This window comes from Monodelphis domestica, chromosome 2 (genome assembly GCF_027887165.1).
Source record: "Monodelphis domestica isolate mMonDom1 chromosome 2, mMonDom1.pri, whole genome shotgun sequence".
Classification (NCBI taxonomy): Eukaryota; Metazoa; Chordata; class Mammalia; order Didelphimorphia; family Didelphidae; genus Monodelphis; species Monodelphis domestica.
Window position 1 is genome coordinate 184,035,359 of NC_077228.1, and position 18,425 is coordinate 184,053,783.

Genomic DNA, 18,425 nt, shown 5'->3' on the forward strand with positions numbered 1-18,425 from the left:
TGAGTATTATGTTTGCAATTTGGATTTTCTACTCAACTTCAATCTTTTCATCAGAAATGCTGAAAATCTATTCCACTTTTCTCCTTGTAGGATAAGATCCAGTCTTTTAGGCTAATTAATATTGATTGTAAATTTTTATCTTTAACCTGTAGGAATATGTTATTCCAAGATTTTTCAGCCCTTAGTAGTTATTTCCATGTCTTGTGTGATCCTTATTGTGTTTCTTTGGCACATGAATTTTATCTGAATTCTTACAGTATTTTTTCATTGACCTGAAAGCTCTAAATTTTTAGGTGTGACTTACTCCTGGGAGTTATTCTTTGTGGACTTCTTTCAGGAAGTAACTAGTGTATCCTTTCTATTTTCTCTTCATCATCTGGTTGAATTAAATCTGGGAAGTTTTTTCTTATGATTTATTGAAATAAAGTGCCATTAGGCATCATAATTCCTACCTAAAATCTGCTCCTGGAGGAGGCTATGTCTGAGTTTAGGAGTTCTTAGCTAAAGCTCATTAGCTGTATACACTAAGCCCAGGACTAATATGATGAGTACCCAATAGCAGGATCTTTAGCCTGTTTAAAAAGGGATAAATCAGCTAATGTTGGGAAAATGGAGAAGGCTAAAGTTTATGTACCAATCAGCATTGAGATTTGGCTTGTGAATGGCCATAGCACTGCACTTGGTGAAACTGGTAGACCAAATCTCAAAAAAAAAAAAATTAGAATCAAAGTTATTTTTGGTGGGGGAGAGATCATCATTTCAGAGATCTAATGATATTTTTAAAACCTTAGCCTTCTGTCCTAGTATTACTTCTAAGGCAGAAAAATGTCAAGGGCTAGGCAACTGAAGTTAAGGGACTTGCCCAGGGTTACCCATCTAGAAAGTATCTAAGGCCATATTTGAACCCAGGTCCTCCTGACTCCAAGTCTGGTATTCTATGTACTGTGCCACCTAGCTGGACTGAGATCTAATGATTCTTAAATTATTTCTCCTTGACGTATTTTCTAAATCAGTTGATTTCCATAGCAGACATCTTTTTTCCCCCAACCTTTTGATTTTATTCTAATATTTCTTCTTGTCTTGTGGGATTCTGGTTGGTCTATTCAATTTTTTAGGGACTCTATCTAGTACTTGAATAATTTTTTTATCTTCTGTTTAACTCTATTATCATCCCTCTAGTTATTGGCTCCAAAATTTTTATTTCACTTATAATTCCATTTTTCTCTTGCTGCACTTTCCCCAGGAGCTCTTATAGTCTTTATGGCTAAGGCATTATTTCTTTGAGACTGCTTATGGCTGTGGCATTGCTCTTTTTTATCCTGGATATTCATCTTGAATATCTTCTGATCTATAATGTAACTTCATTATATTCATTATCTTCAGTTTACCTCGTTCTCCTACTCCAGTTCTTGATTTGGGTTTTTGTTCCAGTGAAGGCATTCCGTTTCCTCTTATTACTGTTACGGAAGGTGGTCAGGATCTGTTTGGTGCCAGTCTCAATTTTCAGAATTTTTGTCATTTGTTTCTACCTCTCCTGATGTGTCTCTTCTCAGGCAGCTGACAGACTTCAGTACTAGAGTAGCTCTGATCAAAAGTATATGGTTTTCTATCATATTGCTGCTTCAGGCTTCTATCCTCAGAATGATAGTGGAATCTGGGGTCTTCCTTGTCTGGGTACTCCTGTGATCATCCATCCTTCCTGGGACTTTGCCTGTCCAGGAGCGACTTTGGTCTTCTAGTTCATTTCCCAAGTTTAGGTTGGTTTTCTTGGTGGGATGTCTCTTCCAGGGCTTGTAACTTCTTAGTATCTTTTAAGCAATCCTGACCTAGATGAAATAGCTAATTGATGTTTCTCTTTGGATTCTTGGTCACTGTTTTATCTGGTGGCTTTTTTGATCATTCTCAGAGTAACTGTGGGAGAATTTGGTTCTGATATTTTGATGAGAAATGTCCAATGAATTACCTTTATAGAGAATCATATATGGATCACCAATTTTATAACAACTAAAATTAAACAAAATGCACAAAATGGTACATAATATTTTTTCTTGAACATTTAGGAGTTCATTTGAGAATATATATACATACATACAAATATATACATATATTTATACATATATAGTGTCTAAGGAGCACTTTTGTAGATATAAATTATCACTGATCCACCTTTCCCCAAGATGGGCAATTTCTATTATGGGAATTCTTTCTCCCTAGTAGAGGTGACAATTATTTATGACTTATTAATGAATCCCAAGGAGTCAGTGATTTGCTCATATCAGAGACAGGATTCTAACCCAGGTCTTTTAATCTTAAAACCAAGCTCTCTATTCACTCTACCATGCTGTCTCTATAATGGATACACATAATGCTGTTGTTCAGGAACTTTTTAGTTATGTCTGATTGACACTTTGTGATGCTATTGGGATTTTCTAGGCAAAGACACTGGAACCATATTCCATTTCCTTCTTCAACTCATTTGACAGATGAGGAAACTGAGGCAAAGATGGTTAAGTGACTTTCCCACAGTCACACAGCTAGTAAGGGGCTGAGACCAGATTTGAACTCAAGAAGATTAATCTTCCTGGCTTCAAGCCAAGTACTCTATCCACTGCACCACTTAAGGCACTTAATAAATGTTTGTTGATTGATGATTTTTATTTTTGTTTGTTTGCTTGTTGTTTTTATGTTCTTTAGGTTTAGATGAATGCTAATTTCTTCTGCTACTCTTCAGCCCATTCTGGCTTGCCTGGGTATTAAAATGTTTTATTCAGAGATATGTAATAAAGATGCTTAGATTTGAACTCCACAACTTCTCGTTGTTGTGAAGGGGAAATGGATTTTACTCAGGGTCACATGGCCAGGATATGTCAGAAGTAAGACTTGAACTCATGTCTTCCTGATTCCAAGGCTAGTTCTATATCCACTATTAAAGGCTATTTCTTGCCTTGTACAGAGTAGGCAATGAACACATACTTCCTAAGCTGAATTGGACCAGACAAAACCTTCCATGTGACAGCTTTTGGTTCAAAGAATTGGGAAGATAATTTTGAGTTTCCATTTTTCCTTTTCTTTGAATTATCTAAAGCGCTGTTTGCTTGTGGGCATATTTCCTCACTTGTAAGGTGAGTGGGTTGGAGTAGATGATGACTAAAGCCCATTCTACCTGAAGAATTTTATGAGTGGACTCCAGTGAGCAGAGCGGAACCAGTATGATTATAGTTATAGTCAAGGGGAGGTACAGAGAGGAAAAACAATAACTGGGTTTCACTTCTGGCTCTGCCATTACCTGGCTTTTTAAAAACAAGAACTCAAACCTTCTGTTAGTATTAATTCTAAGACAGAAGAGTGACAAGGGATAGGTAATTGCAGTCAAGTGACTTGCCCAGGGTCACACAGCTGGGAAGTGTCTGAGTTCAGATTTGAACCCAGGACCTCCTATCTCTAGGCCTGGTGCTCTATCGATCATGCTACCTAACCACCCCTATAAATTCACTTTTGATATTGGACAGGTCACTTTGACTTTCCAGGGTTCAGAATCTTTCTCTGTAAAATAATGCCTTTGGCTATTGTAATCTCTAAGCTCTAGTCTATGATAATGACATTACCCAAATCAGATAAGTAGATGAGGAATCAGGAAGATCCTTGACTCCTTGCCAATTGCTCTAATCATCAGGCCATATAAAAGCTGGCTAGCATTTATATGACATTATATTAATAATAATAACAGTAATGATAACAATAATAATAATAGCTAGCATTTAAATGGATTTAAGGTTTATAAAACACTTTATAAATATTACTTCATTTGATTTTCCAAAAAATCATGCAAGATATTATTCTCGTTTTGCAGATTAGGGAGCTGAGGCAGACAGAGGTTAAGTAATTAGCCCATGATCTAATAACTGGCAAGTGACTGAGATCAAATTTGAACTTGGGTCTTCCTGACTAGTATTCTATCCACTGTAACTCCTGGTTCTTGAAACCATGCCACCTTCTTCTATTTATCACAGAATGTCTGAGATGTAAAGGACTTGACCAAGGTCATTTAGTTCAACACCTGAAAAAGAATCCCCCCTGCAAGAGGAAATTACTATGGAGAAGTCATTTAGCCTTTATCTGAAGACATCCCAGTGAACAGAGAACTACTTAATTACCCAACTGCCTAAGGCACTGCATCTTTGAAAAGCTCTATGTAAGCACCGAGTTGCCTCTTTGAGGACAAAAGGAATAAGGCTAATTGCTTTTCCAGGTGCATACTTTCAAATGCCTGGAGTTAAGTATCTTTGTCTCCTTGGATCTTCTCTTCTAGCTTCTCCAGTTCCTTCAATATAGTCTTATAAGAAAAAATGAATGGAGTGTTTCTTAAGTGCTCACTATGTTCAGTTCACTGCACTAAATGCTGGAGATACAAATAGAAAAGGAAGACAGTCCCTGCTCTCAATCAGCTTGCATTCTAATAAGAGGCACAGTACAAATGAAAGGTTTCACCTGCTGCTCAGATGGAAAGGTCCCATGATCCTTCGGGGTCAGTGTTAAAGCAGATGGGCATCGTCTCTTCTTTAATGTTATTTTCACTGATACTGAGACATTTGACAATGCTAAGCATTTTGGTGGTAAGAATTTTATTTTCTAGATCTTTAGTAGCTATGACTACAGCATCTGCAGAAAAAATTGCCAAGCTTCTTGAGCAACACTGCATGAACTTAAGGCCCATCTCCATTCTCGATGACTTTCTCTAGAGATACTTCAGCTCATTAATCAGTTTATTATGTTTCCATCATCTCTGGACCTTTCAGGTCATAGTGGAGAATGGCATAGCCCTCATGACTGAGAACACGGGGTTCCTTTGGCTCTATACAAAGCTTTGCTTCTTTTTTCAGGCAACCTCCAATTTCCCAACTTCAGTTTCAAGCTACTTAAATTTTGAGAAACATGTTCTCTGCTCTTAGATGACTGATCTCTTTTTCTAATCAGGATTCAAAGTCACCACTTTGTCTTTATGGCCGAGCGATATACGAGAGACAATATGGCCAATGGAGCCTTCAACTCAACATGACATTTATATGGATTCAGACCTGGAAGTGTTAGCACAAGAGTGCTAAATTGATGCTTCCATAAAACCAAAGGATAAAGTTCCAGACAAAAGCTCATGATGGAGAAGGGAAAGAAGAAGAAGCAACTGTTTCCCCATATCCATTCTCCTTTCCATAGAAATGAATTTTTGTTGTTGTTTTGAAAGGTGAAGGAAATAAGTTGTGTCTTTCTTGTGGACATTCCTGGTGTCCAGTTCAGGAACATGACTAGCATTAAAGACGAACAGTGCACCCCACAATCACATTAGTGGCCTGCCACAAATCCCAGCAGGGCAACTGCAGTTCCCTGTACTCAGTGAATACCTCTGGTCTCAAAGTGAATTGAAAAAAATCACATTCAAGAATTCAAATCCTATGATGTTAGAAGCCCAAGGCAAAGATGTGCATCTGGGCATCTGTTTTGTGCTACTATCCAGGGTGGGGGAAATGCATGTTGTAAACATTATCATTCCTAGCATTAGGTCTTCTCGGTCAATCACCTAGGATTGTTTCAATGCTGGCATTCTAGCCCCCGTGCTCAGCTGGCAAACCAGAAGCAGGGAAGCAGCTGTTTGCTCAGACTGGCATTGGTCCTTTTCAGCATTCTGAGATCCAACAGTTAACCTGATCCAACAGGTATTTGATAGATGCTTTGGGAGCGGACTGGGAAATGGTAAAGCCAGAGGAGCAGCAAGCTGTTTGCATTCTCAAAGGAAACAGTCCTTTAGTGTTCTAAAGCTTGCTGATGCCAGTAATTTAAAAATGCATAGATTCCTTCCTCCCCATGCCTCAATATGTCTGGGTGGAAAAGTACATGTCCCTGAACAGTAGTGTGTGTGTGTGTGTGTGTGTGTGTGTGTGTGTGTGTGCATGCTGTGCATATATTCCCCACAGCTAACTCTTTAGAAGAGGCATATACCACATCATTAAACATGCATCATCACACATTTTAAAAACAATGACCCAGCAAGCTCTATGTTCAACATGATGGGAGAAGGTAATAGAATTTACTTACCAGTTTAGCTTGGAGGAGGCAGAAGAAGTTGTTGGTAATTGTCCAGCGTCTTCATTCAATAAATCACATTGGTTTTGCTTTTGCCTCTGGCTCAGTCTCTGTGCAAAGCAAGTGAACCTCCTTCCTATTCTGCATGAAGAATCAGAAACAAACAGTCTCACTACCCACAGGAGCCCAAGTCCACGATTATTGAGGTACTCTTGAAGCAAAACAAAAGAGCAAATGATGCAGCGAGAGAGAGAGAGAGAGAGAGAGAGAGAGAGAGAGAGAGAGAGAGAGAGAGAGAGAGAGAGAGAGAGAGAGAGAGAGAGAGAGAGAGTTTGGCTCAGATTCTAGGTGTATTCTCGATTCTCGGGACTGCAGCTCTCGGAAGAGTTGATTTCTAAGGCTCTTGCTCATGTAGTCAAGAGATGCTTTGACTTCGATGCATGCTCTATCTATTGTATCTGTGAGAATTGGCCTGGACAGTGTGCAAGGACCGAAAGAATCACTGAAGGCAGGACTGAATTGTACTTGATTGTCACTCCGGGGTGAGCAGGAAGGCAGTAAGTCAGCATTTTATCTTTGTGCTAAATTAACAGCAGGGAAGGAAAATCATCCAGAGGCTGTGATTGCATCCCATAATTCAGGGCTACTGATGAGCTATGGCTTCTCTGGGGCCAGCCACCTCACTGACTCCTATGACTGGCTGAGAGCAGTCTCACTAGCCAGAAGCCATATCCCCAGCCAAGAAGGTCCAGTACCATTATTTGACAGCTCCCAGCACGAATGGTGGGGGTGGGGCTGGGGGAGATGGATAACCTTAAGAAGGGCAGACAACACACTGCAGCCAAGGCTCCTTGAATAATTCTTGAGTTTCTGCAACAACTGTTCTGAGGAAGTGATCAGAAAGCACGGCTCATGACACATTCCTGTAGAGAACACAAACTATTTCAAGAGGAAGATTTTCTGATGCTTCAATGAAAGAAGGAACATATGGAAATACCTGACTTCCCACACAGCCCAGCCTTGTGGTGTACAAGTTTAGCCAGGAACCTGTACTGTATTCCCTAGAAAGCTGCAAACAGGGACATCCTTTGCATTTTCCTCTGATAACATGAAACAGGAACAAAGAGGGTCACCTACAGTTTTTGAGCCTTGTTACTAATTAAATTCATACAAACATGTGTGGACACATAAAAATACACACACACACACACACAACACAAAGATCCCTAGCAACAGCATAAAATTAGATGGCTCTTGAGCTCTCCATTCAGACTTTTTCTTTGACTGCCAAGTGCTCTGCTGCTTTAGAAACCATGTTTAATGTCCTTAAATGACATGCCCTTGCTCTTTTATTTTTGTTGTTGTTGTTTTTTAAAAAAAAAACCCTTGCCTTCCATCATAGTACCAGTACCATAACAGTAAAGGCTACGTAATGGGGGTTAAGTGACTTGTCCAAAGCCACACAGCTAAGCAGTGTCTGAAGACAGATTTGAACTCAGGGCCTCCTATCTCCAGCCCTGGTGCTCTATCCACTGAGCCACCTAGCTTCCCTCCATGCTCTTTGGTCCTGTTGCTTCTGAAGCCCAATCCACCACCAAACATTTACCCTGATGCTCACACAAAGCTGGAGAAAGTTACCTGGTGACAAACAGCAGCCCTCTAGGGCTAATCCACTGCACCATCATTCACCATAGGCAAAGCAAGGACTTGTAAGCTTTCCGAAAACGCCTTCCTTGCTTTTTGGGTACCACAGAGCACACTGACAGGTTCCCTTGGGAAACTGTGGGAAGCACTTCTCAAATGATGACCTGCTGGTAGCATTGAGTGACTCACAAAAACTCCCCAGGGGCCTTGAGAAGAAAATTACTTATGACTTTCCTTCAGTCCAATCAGTGTAGCAAAAACTCTCCCTGGGAATTTTTTTTGTCTTCCACTTCTGGGGTCTATTAAAACCCCAGAAGTTTTACTGCAAGCATCCTGATCCAGGGAACTGCAAATCTTGAGACTCTAAGTAGCTTTCCTCCTATCACAACTGAGGGGAAAAAAAAAAACAGGTCAGAAACATAAAGAGGAATTCTTTCTCTAGGGGCAAATGCAGTGTATGTGTAGGTGTGTGTGTGTGGTGGTGGGGGGGAGTGTTGCAGAGGAATTTTATCAGTGGTAATGCTTTATGGCTAATGAATCATAAATGGGAGGACCCTGAGAGGCCACCATGGCTAATTGGTTCATTTTACAGATAAGTGAAGTTCAGAGAGGTTAAGTGATTTTCCCACAGTCACACAGCCAGTATTAGAGATGGTATGACTTGTACTTCAGAGTCTAATTTTTATTATCTCAGAAATTAAGGAGGAAGGTGCTCTGGAGGACAGATATGAGAGGTCATCACTCTATATGACAGTGTAGACCAGGGAAAGACTGGGTGAGACATAGTCCCTAGAGAGGGGAATCAGTCCCCACTTATATTTTGCTGTCCTGGGGCAAAGCTTCAGTTATCTCATGGTAGTTATGGTTCTGTTGTTGTTCAGTCATTTTTTAAAGTTGTGTCCAGCTCTTCATGACTCCTAGTATGGACCTTCTTTTCTAAGATACTGGAGTGGTTTGCCATTTCCTTCTCCCGCTCACTTTACAGATGAGGAAACTGTGGCCAACAGGATTAAGAGACCTTGCCTAGGCTTGCAGAACTAGTAAGTGTCTGAGGCTGGATTTGACCTCAGGAAGATGAGTCTTCCAGACTCCAGCACCAGCACTCTGTTCATTGCACCACCTAGCTGTCCTGAGAGAGGCTATCAGCTGGCAAATGAAGTTGTAATGCCTGCTTATTAGTATCTCTATAACAAGCCTCTTCCCATTCCAGTCCACCTTCACTCAGCTGCCATCATGATCTTCCTAAGGGGCTGGTCTGACCATGTTACCCTGATTCCCAATAAACTCAGTGGCTGCCTATTACCTTCTGGTAATGGCTTTTAAAGTTCTACATAACTTGACTCCTTCCTACTTTCCTTTTCTTTCTTTAAACCTTGATCTTCTGTCTTAGTATCAATTCTAAGATAGAAGAGTAGCAAGGGCTAAACAACTGAGGTTAAGTGACTTGCCCAGGGTCACACAGCTAGGAAGAGTCTGAGGTCAAATTTGAACTCAAGTCATCCTGACTCCAGGTCTGGTGTTCTATTCAATGTGCTACCTAGGGGTCCCTCTTCTTCTCTTTTTACATTTAAATCCCCTCCATATACTTTATAATCCAGTGATGTAAGCCTTCTTACTGTTCCTTATGCATGATTCTCCATCTTTAAACTCTGAACCTATTCCATTTCTATATGCCTGGAATGCTTTCCCACCTTACCACAACCTCTTGGGTTCTGTTGCCTTCGAGACTAAACTCAAAGCCCCCATTCTGTTAGAAACTTGTCCTTGTCTTCTCCCTCTGTGCCCCTCCTTCCTCCACTACTTTCCCTCTGAAATACTGATTTTTGTCTTGTCACTGGACTTTGACAACTCAGGAAGAATAAATGAGACTGATGACTTTGTGTAACTCTGCCTCACTTAAATCCAATTCAAGACATCACCCCACAATATCACTGGTCCTCTTTGGTCCTGTCTGTCTGTCTGTCTGTCTGTCTGTCTGTCTGTCTGTCTATCTATTTATATCTCTCTCTTTATCTATCTATCTGTCCATCTGCCTATCTATCTATCTATCTATCTATCTATCTATCTATCTGTCTGTCTATCTGTTTGTCTGCCTGCCTGTCTATCTATCTATCCATTCATCTGTCCATCTCTCTCTCCAAATATGTACATACATACTTTTGTATATAACAAACACAGTAGCTATGGATAGCCATGTATTATGTATATTTTAGTTTTGTATGTTGTCTCCCCCATTAAAATGTGAGCTCAGTGAATGAATGCAGGGATTGTTTTTTACCTTCCTTTTTATCCCTATGCTCAGCACAGTACTTGGCACATAGTCAGCTCTCAATAGATGTCTGTTAACTAACCAATGATTGCTGGCTAAAGGGACAACCACATCTCTAATAGGGCTCTGACTTAGCATACATTTGTCCACAGTTTTGTTACTATGGGAAAAGAGATGATTCCAAATGATCAAGTCCAGGGTTAGGTTTGGGAAGGTGTATAATTGAATAAACTCAAATTTTAACTGAAAGCTAAGGTCAGCAAAGTAGCCCAGTGGATAGGGTATCAGGGCTGGAATCTAGCATCAGCCACTTCCTAGGGTGTAACCCTGAGCAAGTCACTTAATTCTAGCTGCCTAGCCTTTGCTGCTCTTCTGCCTAGAAGGTATTGGTCTTAAAATGTTTTAATTAAAAAAAAAAACAAAAACAAAAATTAAAGGCCAGGAAGATTCTCCAGGGGTGAGGTGACCTCTCTGCAGTAAGCCCTCTTATGGTTCCCTGCATACCATTGTGTGAGTCATAAAACAAACAGCTCTTAGAAAAAGGACCATTGTCCACCATCTGTCCTTGAAGTCTTGAGAAACCAACATTATTATTATTATTATTATTATTATTATTGCTTTTTAATAAACCTTTAGCTTCCATCTTAGAATTCATACTATGCATTGGCTCCAAGGCAGAAGAGCAGGAAGGGCTAAACAATGGGAATTAAGTGAGTTACTCAGGGTGGCACAGCTAAGAAGTATTTGAGGCCAAATTTGAATCCAGGACTTCTTTTCTCTGGCCCCAGTGCTAAATCCACTGAACCAATCAGCTGCTTCCAACCTACCCTATTATTATGGGGTAGCTACAAAATCTTTAAGACATCAGAATGTGGGAGAAACATTTTCTTTTAATCCTGTACCTGGGCAGGAGGTAAGTTAAGGTGTATACCAGACAGAATTGGGGGACTGGTTCTGTGATTTTATTAGCGCACGAAACTCTCAGATGTGAAAATGCTTTCTACCAATGCAACCCTTATGTCTCAGAGAGATTGGATGATTTGCCAGCATATGTATAAAGTAGAATTTAATCCCATGTCTTCTAGGCTTAGAGACCAGATTTCTATCTCCCCTACAATGATGACTCAGGGTAGAGACAAGATGAGGAAACACATCAAGATATATGCTTTTTGAAAGGCTATAGTATGGTTTATCTGTGCTGGCTCTATTGACTAGAATCTAGCATTTATGACTGACTGGGTTATGGGTTCAGTCCTCATAGTGGGTAGTTAGATTCATGCAGAGAAAAACTGTCTCTCAGCCACTGGCTATTCCATAGCGTTGGTCTGACAGCTGGAAAAATGCGTGTCTTTCATCAGAAGGGCTGTGCATCACGAAATCTAGGGTGATTGGAAGGAAAGCTCATTGGATTTGGATTCAGGAGTTCTGGGTTTGATTTAAGCTCTGCTGACTGCTTGTGTAATGTTGGCCAAATCAGTTTATTTCTCTGTATCTCAGTTTCATGATCTGTAAAATGAGGAGGTTGGACTAGATGATCTTTGGGATTATATTCTGCTCTATATTCTCAGATATATCCCTTCTCACTACAGGATAAACAACTTAATGTTACATGGTTTAGCACTAATACAAAAGTTGAGGGATGTGTTTCCTGAGGCAGAAATGAAGCAGCCATGTGGTGTAGTGGATAGAGCCCTGGGCCTGAAGTTGGGAAGACCTGGGCTCAAATCTGGCCTTGAATACTTACTAGCTATTTGACGAGAGGCAAATCATTTAACCTTTATCTTCCTCAGTTTTCTCAACTGTAAAATGGGGGTAATAATAGCAATTAGCTTCCCTAGTGCAATGATGGGGAATAGGAAAAAAGAACCATGGTGGAAATGGATTGTGTTGAGCTCAACAGTTGCATGAGGCAAGAACAGCAGTTGCAAATGGAACTAGGACTTTGGGGAAATTGTCCTGAGGAGGGGGTCTTGGAGGCGGAGACACAGAAGGGAGTGGAAGGAGGAGCTGTTTCTCAGGACCATTCAAATCACCTTTGGGGATTTCTGACACTGACAGAAATCTCAACATCACCGGTTCCTGTTTAAAACACCGCTGGTTCCTGTCAAGAAACCTAATTCCTTCAGACTTTCATTCCACGAACTATTGAGATACTGGACTCAAATCAGTGAGCAGTACTCTCCCCCCCTTTATTCCTCTCCCCTGACTAGGAGAAAACATTTTACTTCAGTAATTAGATATTTAGAAAGAGATTTAGGGCAACCAACAATCCCTCTAACCTCTACCCTTTGCCCCAATCAACAATTAAATCAAATAAGCAGTCAGACAGCAAATTCAATCTCATTTATTTACAACTAGAATGTAAGCCCATTGGCAGAGTCCATCTTGTTGCCAGTTTTCAAGAAGACAGGAGGGGGAGGCTTGTGAGAGTCCCAAAGCAGCACATATCTGGATTGAGGTCCCACATTCTTCTCCTTGTAAGGAAGACTTCCCTGTCATCCTTAAGGGCTGGCATGAACATCAAGGGGAGCATGAACACTGAGGGGAGATCTCCATTTTGTCTCTCTCAAGTAATTCAGGGACTCTGGGAAGGAGTAGTGAGGGAAGCCATTTTCATCAACCCTTTCCTCACTGCCTTCAACCCTCATTTCTCCATCTAAGGAGGGTGAGTCCCCCCAAATTACACTAGTTTTAAGATCAAATGAGATATTTATAAAATTTTTAGAACAGTGTCTGGCACACAGTTGACGACTAATAAATCAATAAATATTTGTTCCCCTTTACTCCCTTCTCTTATTTGAACAGTTCATATACAAACGAGGCATGAGTTATAGGAATCTGGATCTATGATTTCATTGATTTAGTGATCTGTCAGTTGGGGAAATTCCTATCAATACAAGTTAGTGTCTTCTCTGCATCTTAGAGAGTTGTCAAGAGAATTGAGAAGTTAAAAGTGATGTAGTGAGGGTTACATAATCAGTATGTGTTAGAGGCAGGACTTGAATAGTGGGGCTTCCTGGTTTGGATGCCATCTCTATCCACTACTCCACACTGTCTCTCAGACATTAGACATGGTCTAGATATTTCCAACTTCAACTGCAAACTACCTTTTCAAACTTTAGGGTAGAGCAGGTACACAAATTGTCCAGTAATCATTCTATCCCATAATGTAGAATTGTTGTAAGTTCTTCATTTTGAAAGAACAGTGACATCCCAAGGTGATGTCTTAACTCATGCATGAATTGGATTTAAGTGAGGCAAAGTTGCACAAAGTCATTTGCCTCACTCTCTCACTTTCTCTTTAAGAGTCATCCAAGTCCAGTGGCAAGGCAAAAGTGAGGATGACAGGCAATGGCCCATGATGCAGTGGATAGCCTTGGCATCTTTGATGTCTGACCAGTCATTAAAGCACAAAAACTGCTTCAGTCACTTTCATGGCCATTAGAACTAGTTGTTCTCATCTGTCCATTCAAGTCTGCACATGCTTTGGGTAGATACCCTTATAACTCACCGAAAGGTTTGTGGTCTAGCTCATCTGCAGAAATAGTTTACTGGATTATGGCTGCTGCAATATGCTTTTTGGAGCCAAAACTGAAAGTTGATTGCCAGATGGACATCAAAAGTAGATGAGCAATCCAGAAAAGGACTTGACAAGCCCTCACACCAGAGTACTCCTTGAATACTCCATACACAATATTTAAAAAAAATTATATGTTGATACAATTTTTAGTATTTTCTGACATCTTGTGATCCATGTTCTCTCCCTCCCTTCCTTTTCTCTCCTTTCCCCAAGATGACAGGTAATATATATAGTTTATACATGTGCTATCATGCAATACATATTTCTATGTTCATCATGTTGTAAAAGAAGATACATCTCATTTATTATAAAGTAGAAAATGTTACGTTTCAATCTCTTTTCAGACTCCATCAGTTCCTTCTATATTGGTGGATAATTTTTTTTTCATAATGAGTCTCTTAGAGTTATCTTGGATACTTGTATTCCTGATAATAAGTTATTCACAGTTGATCATTATACATTATTGCTGTTTTAGTGTACAATGTTCTCCTGGTTTTGCTCACCTCACTTTGCCTCACTTCATATAAGCCTTTCTAGCTTTTTAAAATTACTATCCTGTTTGTACTTTCTTATGGCATACTAGTATTCCATTACAATCATATGATATAATTTATTTAGCCATTGTCCAGCTGATAGTCATCCCTTCAGTTTCCAGTTCTTTGCCATCCAAAAAGAGTTGCCATAAATACCTTTGAACAAGTAGGTCCTTTTCCCCTATCTTTGATCTTTTTGGGAATACAGACCTAGTAGTGGTATTGCTGGGTCAAAGGGTATGTGAACTTGTATGGCCCTTTGGATTTAGTTCCAAATTGCTCTCCAGAATGGTTGTATCAGTTCACAGTGTTACCAACAGTGTATTAGTATCCCAATTTTCTTATAACCCCTCCAACATTTATTATTTTCCTTTTTTTGTCATATTAGCCAATCTCAAAGGTGTAAGGTGATATCTCAGAGTTTTAATTTTCATTTCTCTAATTAAAAGTGATTTGGAACTTTTCTATCTACTTAAAACATTTTAATTTCCTTTTCTCTGAACTATCTGTACATGTCTCTTATATTTGAGAAATGAAGTCTTTGCCAGAAATACTTGCTATATTCTGCCCCTCTGGCCCAGTTTGCTGTTTCCCTTCTAACCTTGGTTGCACTAGTTTTGTTCATTTTAAAATTCAATGTAGTTAAAGTTAAATCATTTAATGCTTTCTGTCTTGTTCATAAATTTTTCCCTTATGCGTAGGTCTGACTTTCTCTGTCACTATAAAACGTCCTTGCACACCTTCTTTATGTGAGAAAATCTTTCCATTCTACCTCTCCTTTTCTTCTCACAATGCATCTTTCTTTCTCACTCCTCCCTTTCTTTTTTGGAGACCATCCTAATTTAAACAACTCACATCCATGTTCCCTATGTAGATTTCCTCTAACTTCTCTAATAATGATAAAGTCTTAGAAGCTAATTGTATCCTCTTCCCATAATGGAATGTAAACATTTCAATTTCATTGAGTCTCTTAAATTCTTTCATTTTATCTTTTTATGCTTCTCTTGGGTAATCTTTTTGAATGTCAGATTTTCTATTCAGCTCTGATGTTTTCATCAGGAATGCTGATCTATTTCATTAAATATCCATTTTACACTTGAAGGATTATACTCAGTTTTGTAGGGTTGATTATTCTTTGGAAACCTTTCTCTTTTGCTCTATGTAATATATTTTGAGACTTCCACTCCTTTCCCAACGAAGCAGATAAATCTTGTGTGATCCTGATTATGGCTCCACAATCTTTGAATTGTTTCTTTCAGTTACTTGCAATGTTCTATCCTTGACCTATGAGCTCTGGAATTTGGCTATTCTGGAATTCCTGGGAGGTTTTGTTTTGGGATCTCTTTCAGGTGGTGCTTGATGGATACTTTCAATTTCTATTGTACTGTCTAGATTTAGGATATTAGAGCAGCTTTCTTTTTAAATTTTTGAAATATGTCTAGTCTCTTTTTTGATTATGCTTTTAGGTAGTCCAATAATTCTTAAATTATCTCTTTCTGATTTATATTCCAGGACAATTGTTTTTCCAATGATGTATTATACCTTTTTTATTTTTTTCATTCTTTTGATTTTTTCATTCCTTTGATTTTATTTGATTAATTCTTTCTTGAAGTATCATGTAGTCATTAGCTTCTACTTGCTCAATTATAATTTTTAAGAAATTATTTCCTTCATTGAGCTTTTGTGCTTTTCTTTCCATTTGCAAATTCTAATTTTTGAGGATTTCTTTTTGAATTCTTGTATCTTCTTTCCCCTTTGCCCTATTCTGCTCTTAAGGAAATTCATTTCTTTAGTGATTCTTTAGTGATTCTTTTATCATTAGATTAATTTTGTTTTTAAAAGAAATTTTAACAAGTATTTTTAACAAGTATTTCTTTCACCAAGTTATTAATTCTCTTACCATAATTTTCTCATATCACTTTCATTTCTTACCCCAATTTTCTTCTACTAATCATCTCTTTCTTGAGATCTTCCATGAATTCTTTGGTCTTAGGTCCAATAAGCATTTTTCTTTGAAATTTTGTTTGTAGCTGTTTTGACATTATTATCTTCTTCTAAGTTTATGTCTTGGTCTTTTCTGCCACCGGGTAGCTTTTTATGGTCAAATTCTTTTTTGTTGTTGTTTCATTTCTTTACTTTGAACTTCATGTTAAAGTTGGGCTCTGAGCAACTGGGTTAGAGAAGTACTGTGCCAAGCTTCAGGGTTTTTTTGTGCTGCTGTTTTCAGAGCTAGATGTGGAGATCTACAAGTTTTAGTGCTTTCAAGGTGGTGTTACTCTGAGAAAGTCTGAGAAAGATGTGGTCACTGCTCTTCTGGTCTTCACTTTGGTCTTTATAGAGGAAGGGGTCCTGTTCCCTTCAGAAATACTAGTATTCCTCTTATCCCTGGAACTTTGTCCATATCTCCTTATTTCTTGCAGCTGCAAGTGTTGGCACCCTTCTTGCCCCTAATACTATGACTAGGTCTCCTGCTCCCTTGTGACTGATCATGAATGCACCTCCTCATCCTGAAACTATGATCCAGAACTGCTTATGGCAGTGGTTCTCAACCTGTGGGTTGCAATGCTGGCGGGGGTTAAATGACCAAAGCACAGGGGTTGCCTAAAGCCATCGGAAAATACATATTTCCGATCACTTTAGCCGCTGGGAAATTGCTCTACTTTACAGCAAAATCTCAGAAAGAACGGGGACCCTGATGCCCGCACATTGTACATTAGTTACCTATCAGCAGCCCTCCCCGTATGAGGGGCGATGGATTTACCCTGTTGTCTGGAGACCTGACTCAAACAAAGACCCAGAGAGAGCACCCAGGCACTGGCTCGGGAGGGGTTAAGAACGAGTCCTGGAGCGGATAACTCCTGGAGGGGATAACAGAGCCGAGTAACCCCAGCAAAGTGAAGCCTCAGCTCAAGCTGGAGGGAGACGACTGGAAGAAGAAGGCAGCGTCTGCGGACCCCCCTCCCCAGGCAGGACTTACCTCCCGCCCCAGCGCTAAGGCTGCCTCCTGCTGGATTAATATTTCTCAACATATAATTAAATATTGTTTTTGTGATTAATCACTATGTTTAAATTATGTTTGATTTGTAGCAATGAGAATACATAATGTATATCATTCTGAATCATAACTGTAGCAAAATTGCAGTTTTGAAATAGCCACCAAAATAATTTTTTGGTTTGGGGTCACCACAACATGAGGAACTGTATTGCAGGGTCACGGCATTAGAAAGGTTGAGAACCACTGGCTTATGGGCAATAGAGTTATCATTCAGAGCCAGCTGCATCCAGTGTAATCTCTTTCTGATCAGTTGTCCAATTCCCTTACCATCTCTAGGCTAAGAGCTTGCAAAGCTGCTGTCGCTCCTGCTGTCATAGCAGGCTCCAAGGTCCACTGTTGATGCTTTTGTTGAAATCTGAGCCTAAATCAACTCTGGTATTACAAACCTCTCCTGTGGGAATCCCAAGTTGTATTAGGCACTATAAATGTCTCTTTCTGAACTTTTGTTGGCTCTGCTGCTCCAGAATTTGATTCAAGGCATTATTTTAAAGTTATACGGAGGAGAATATTATAAGAATTCAACTGGGTCCCAGTTTAACATCTTGGCTCCAAGATTAGTTGTGATAACTTCTAAAATCTCTCAGAGCTCTAAATATATTATCCTGTGAGCCTATTATTGACTATAAATAAGAGACCCTTTGGCATGAAAATATCATATGTTATTTGCAATAAGCAAAAAACAAAACAAAATTGGAAACCACTTGTGTCCAGCAATTGGAAAATGGTTGAACAAACTGTGCTATTCAAATGGAATAGAATATTATTATACTATAAGAAGTGGCATAAATGAAGAACACAAAGCTGTCTGGGAAAACTGGATAGAAAATGATATCAATAAAGAGAGTAGAACCCAAATCACAACATCCACAGTAGCTCACATTATGTAAATAATGACAAGAACAATGCTATCAGAAAAAGCACTTGGAGAGATTCAGAAAAGCAAAGCTCAGAATTAGATTTAGGTCAATAAACATTCATTAAATGCTTATTATGCACTAGGTAATTTGCTAGACTAGGGAGATCCAATGACATAAATGAAAAAATTCCTTCACTCAAGGAGGTTATATTCTTCCTGAAAGTTTGGAGAAGGTTTATGCCAACAAAAAGAACAATTTAGTTATTTTCTTGTTAACATGAATTAGATAGGTCCAGAATTGTGACTTTATCCTTATAAGGGACTTCTGTTTGGAAACACCCTTTTATAAAGCAGAATAGTAACTCAGTCTTAGAACACTGAGAAGTAACTTGTCCATGGTCACCTCACAGACA

General features: G+C 39.3%; 1 protein-coding gene across 1 annotated transcript in view; it reads right to left on the reverse strand.

Moving 5' to 3' along the window:
• Positions 1-18,425, reverse strand: part of ANKFN1 (ankyrin repeat and fibronectin type III domain containing 1) — a 587,864-nt gene that overhangs the window by 185,119 nt on the left and 384,320 nt on the right. The window contains exon 3 of the mRNA XM_056816551.1: positions 6,088-6,216. The gene's annotated coding sequence lies outside the window, so the exon portion shown is untranslated. The remainder of the gene's footprint in view (positions 1-6,087; positions 6,217-18,425) is intronic.